We start from the raw sequence: 6,030 nt of genomic DNA on the forward strand, positions 1-6,030 counted from the left end.
GGTACATGTACCGAAAAGCTGTTACACTAGCGATTAGTAGACAATGTTTTTTTTGAAAGCCAATGCCAAAAGGTCCCACGGTGTCTCACCAGCAACTCACTCATCCCATCAGATATTGAGGTGGATAACAATAACGATTTCCACATTCTCATATACCTTCTTGAAATCATCTGTAGGTCAGAAGTCCAGGTGACACAACTGTCACGCGTTGAAACCATTCATGTTTCTCATGTGTCTTCGGTCAGTGGTTTAGCCTTCGCCCTGGGTTACATGGAAAACCTCAGGGATCTGATGCTTCGCTTTTGTCCTTTAGTGAAGGGTGAGCTTGAGAAAATCCTGTCATCACTGAAATGCAACAATCTCTTGACCAGTCTTGACATAGTTTGGTTGCTATGCATTGGGAGTGTAGAGCTGAAGAATGGCCCCTCATATCAAACACTTGACAAGCCTTGAGAAACTTGGAGTAATCAGGTGCGATCCTGATAACACAGACATTGAACACATTGCCTGGGCTGTACATGACATGCCCAAACTGACTGACTTGATGCTTACTGTCAACCTGACATTGGGCGGATTCGCTGACATGTGGGCCAATGAATTGCCAAAAATGATGCACTTAAATAAGCTGGACCTGAGCTGGTGTGATTTGACACAGTCAGACATGCCACACATTGCCTTGGCTGTAGGCAACATGCCCAGACTGACTGACTTGGATCTTGGTATGAACAGGCCATTGTGTGGATATGCTGGGTTTTGGGCCAAGGAATTACCAACAATGACACACTTAAATGTGCTGGGCCTGTTCAATTGCAATTTGACAGGTCAGACATTAAATACATTGCCTCGGCTGTAGGTAACATGCCCAGACTGACTGAGTTGAATCTGGTAAGACAACGAGGCATTGAAAGGATGGGATGAGTTACAGTCCTTATTCCCATCACTAAGTGTTATATTTTAAATCTCACTTGCCAAGCCCACTCTTGAATTACATTCATTCATTCATTCATTTATCTTTTCGCAGGAATAAAAAAAACACATATAATTATAAACAGTAAACTCCAATTATGGAAATTAGAATGACCATTATGTAAGAGAAAATTGCACCCCTGCAGGATCACTAAAAAAGTTAACTTAAATAACCATCGAGTAGTTCTCCAGGCACAATTTGAACATAAACAGAATTGCACTACGAGAACAATGAATTCAACCCCCACAGATATCATTCCACTTAGTGGATAGCACTAATTAATATACGAACAAGGAATTGAAGTAAAAGGCCATGTAGTAAATACAGTAACAGCAAAAACGTATTACCCCCTCCCTGCATGAAGCTTCAATGAGAATAATAAGAGACAACATTAGCAAGATAATACGAATTGCACTTCAAAAATGCATACTTAAATAAGACCCTTCCAGTAACTATGTAAAATAAGAAAAGAGAATTACAAAAGAGACATTAAAAATACATGAAAGTCATATTGGCAAGAACGAGTGGCTACTTACAACAACAAAAATCAAACTTGATGTACATGTACAAGGCATAAAAATGATAACATTCTCAATAAAAGATAATGAAATGTTAAAAAACTTTACAAACTTAGAGGGCCTAATGTTTCAATCCTAAGCAGGACCATTCTCAAAGGCAAAACATTGTAAGACATTTTCATATTAGATCGTCAGTAGGGTCATCCTGCATTAAGACAATTAGCTGTTCACCATTGAAAAAATAATACTATAAAATCAGGGACCTGTGCAAATTCCAAAAACAGATAATTAAAAATGTGTTATTCCAGGATGCCTGTTTGCAATTTAAACATAAACATCATAACACATTCTGGATTCAGATGGTCAGTAGGGTCACACTGTGTAAGACAATTAGCTGTTCACCCTCTACATATGACACTGTAGTTTGTCATCAAAGTCAAACTGACACTCTTTAAGTCCCGGGTCAGATATAACCTTGCATCCGGGACAGACTGGAACTGACACTCTTCTGGGTCAAAATAACAATTTTCTTGTCAAATGGCCAGAAAGGTGACCCAAGAGAAGTGTTATTTTGACCCGGAAAATTGTCAGGTCAAATCTGATCTGGATTTGGGTCGAATCTGACCCAAGACTTTTTAGAGTGTGTATGATTTGCTGATTGGGTCAATGAGAATGGACAAGGAACTGTAGATTCATGCTAAGAATGGACGGGGCGAATCTTGCACAAATCTACAGTTCCAAGTCTATTCTCTGACTTAAACTATTTCTTAAAACAACAGCAGTTTATGCAAATAAGATCCCTGGTTTACCACAATCTCCATGTTTGTGAATAAGTGTAGATTCCACATCTGGAAACTCTTTATAAAGTGGCAAACAGAATTACTGTAGACTTCAGATCTTTACGTGTGTGCACAAAAACATCACTAATTTGAAAACCCAGTAGATATATGGTATTTGTTGATTTCTGAGGCTGTATGGGTGGTTTGGTCCATTTCCAAGTTGAGACTTGTTGGCCTGACAACAGTTGTATTGATGTATCACTTTAAAACAATGAGAAGTTTTGTGATTAATTCAACCTTAGATGGTAAATACATGTACATTTTGTAAATAAAATGATATTTTTGGAGACTTGTTAGCCAAGTGGCTTTATTGTACTTAACAGGCATGCGACTTTTCCTGGGATCCCCTGATTTCCTCGTTTTTTTTTATCACGAATGCCATTACAAATTGAAAAACACTGCGCAAAGTCTTGTGGGGTTTGGAATGTTCTCGTTTTTTTTCTTCTTCTAAATTCCCAGTTGCATGCGTGACTTAAGTAATACTGTTAAAACAATTAAGTATTACCAGGAGTAGTTTTGGGATTATTCCATCCACCAATTAATGACTATTTTGGTAAATATTTGTTTTGAAAAGAATGTTTGTTATATTTGATTTATATTTTGTATAAACTTTGGTGCAGAGGTTGGTGGGAAGATCAGTTTTAAAAACTGCAAAAGATGGAATAACTGATTTGACCCACATTGAAAGGGGGAGGGGGTACCTAAGCAATTGTTTTTGGGATTGTATTCCTAGAAAATTTAAAACTACTAAATGAAATACGAAGACAAAGGATTGTTTTTTTTTCTTCAAGTAAACCACAAAAGACGACTCACAAGGGGCATTAGAATTGTTTTCATATATATTTCAAGCCGAAGAATATAATGACATATTTGGATGTTAATAGTGTGTGATATGTCAATTCTCTGTCGATTTCACAAAGTTTTTATTTATATATTTTTTTTCATTTATATCTGTAATCATACATTAATTGACCTATTATTCTTTTAAACTCATTTTTTGGCAAGTAGGGCCAAGTCCAAGAAAAGTCCCATATTTAATGTACCATCTTTACCTCAAAGACTAACACAAATTCGTGTGGGTACGGTATTCTCCTTTCAGATGCCCAACAATAGAATACAAAAACACGCTGATCTAATTGCTTTTTAGACGGTTAAATTTTCTGGGACATAATTATAACGTGTGTGAAATCTTGATGGAGTAGATATATGGATTGCATTCAGGTTTCATATTAAAATACATGATGTTAGTATCTCACAATTGTTTCTGGTGTTATAATCATTGTTGGCTCAGTCACAGTTTGTTCTTTGCATCTTGCCTTAAGAGATTAGTATGTGAGGAAGAGTGTATAGTGTGTGACTTTCTGGTTTGCTCAGAATTGAATGGTTCAAACCCACTATCATCCATGTCTTCTTTGACTGATATTCAATCAAACACAGGAGGAGGCATGCCCCCATAAAAAGTTCGCCTGCCCCCAATCACCCCCTCCTCCATAAAAATTTTGCATCCGTAAGAAAGCACAGCCATTTGAGTTACCATGATTAGCTGGATATTACATGAAGTCACTTTTTTTTCTGGTGATTTCGTGCTTGTTTTTCTCCAAACTCCCTCAAGGAGCTGTTTATTGTAACGTCCCTCGTGTAATGTAGCCATGGTATGTTGAACAGCGCCCCCACGGGAAGATGGTGTCCACCCCCCCCCCCCTCCACCCCCCACTATTTGATTTTACGAAAGGCGGGTGTCTGGTGAAAAAAGCCCGTGTACCTTTCAGCACGGATGAAATTTTTGGGCGCCCCTCCATTGTAACCTCAAGCCCCCCCCCCCCCCCACACGCCCCTCCTCCCCCCAGGATGAGACCCTGCAGTTACGCCGCTGAACAGAATCCATACTAAATGGAATCCTTAATCATTCTCATTTATGTGAAAGGAATAACAAAATGAGATGGAAATAGTTTCAGAAAACTGTATTCATGTCAAAATGTTTGTAATACTATCAGCTCTGCAATAATCGGAAACATACCGCAAGGATTGACTCAATAAATAACTGTGCCCTCATGTGTAAGGTATATGACACGCACGGGTGTGTTTTAGCCTGATTCAATGACCCGTGGACAAAATTGATTTTCTTGAATTACCCTGTATCTCCCGAAGCACGAAAGCAAAATTGATGAGGTAAATGATTGATTCTTTAAATTGCTTTATTTTTTTTCATTTCAGAAACATTTATTTCCACATGAATAAGCACTTTAGAAGACAAAACATTGTTACATGAAAACTACTAAGTGGAGGCATTACACAAAAAGCCGAAGCTTATAAACGGAATGCCTTAAACACAACAAAATATATATATATAAACAATACTGAAAAAGGAAGACTAAATTCAAAGACAAAACACAACAAAACAAAACAATGAAACAGACAAACAAACGGAGTGGACGTAAACTTAATAAACTTTACAGACGGACATACGAAACATACTAGTGATACAACGACACAGTTTATAAAATGGATGATGCAAGCAAAAGAAAGCACAATTAAAGCAAACAGTATGAATGTAGAAAAACCAACAAACGACAAAGCAAACTATGCTATATACTGGGAGATAAGATGGTTCTTGAAAGTGGTTTTAAATTTTATACATGTACTTGTCAGTTTAAGTTGACGAAAAAAAGTTCCTTTTTACAAGGTACCCATCTTTTTGACTCGCCTAGTACAACTTACGTTGAACTGGGGCCCTGAAGTACACTTTTACTCAGCGGCATTAAGTTATGAGAAATGTCCTTCCTATTGTTAGGGACATTAGGACCGAGTTTGTGGGGACTTCCTGCTGTCCCCATAATAACTATCGCTCAACAGGTGTGTGGTCCCCAATGAACAATACTGTGCGGGATTGTTCATTGTGGTGTTGATGTACAGATTGGGAACTGTGATACAATAGTACTTAATTTTTATTACAACTTTATAAGGTACCGTTACAGGCTGACGCAGATCCATTTGGGGGCTTTGAGGGTCAAAACTCCCCCTTCCCCCCGCCCCCTCTCGCTCACAAAAAATTAACAAAAATTGACAATTATACTACTAATATTTACCCATACGCCCGCCTGTCCGCAACACTTGACACAGGCAAGCCAGCGGAGGTAAGGGGGTAATTGTACACCGTGCAATATAGTGTGCCTGATCGTCGGATGGGGCCGTACCATAAGTCCGATGCCCCATAGGTCCGACGCCTCATAAGTCCGAAATTTCGGACTTATGAGGCATCGGACTTATGAGGCATAAAATTTATTTATTCCGCCTCATAGGTCCGACGCCTCATAAGTCAGACGCCTTATAAGTCCGACAAATTAAACGCCTCGTTTTTCCGTTGTCGGACTTATGAGGCGTCGGATTTATGAGGCATCGGACCTATGAGGCGTCAGACTTATGAGGCGTCAGACCTTTGAGGCGTCCGACTTATGGGCCTTTATTTGGTTAGGGGATGTGACTTTGTCGGATTTATGAGGCGTCGGACCTATGAGGCGTTGGACTTATATGAGCGGACCCCCCGTCGGATTTGAACAGTGTCGGATTTAAACAGCGCCCCCATTGCAAGAATGGTAACAGGCCCCAGGAGTGTCCTGAAAAAAAAAAAACACCTGACAACATTTCAGCACTGATTTGCTGATAAAAAAAAGCTGAACCCCCCCCTGCAATAATTCCTGAATCCACC

This window comes from Patiria miniata, unplaced genomic scaffold (assembly GCF_015706575.1).
Source record: "Patiria miniata isolate m_02_andy unplaced genomic scaffold, ASM1570657v1 HiC_scaffold_8, whole genome shotgun sequence".
Classification (NCBI taxonomy): domain Eukaryota; kingdom Metazoa; phylum Echinodermata; class Asteroidea; order Valvatida; family Asterinidae; genus Patiria; species Patiria miniata.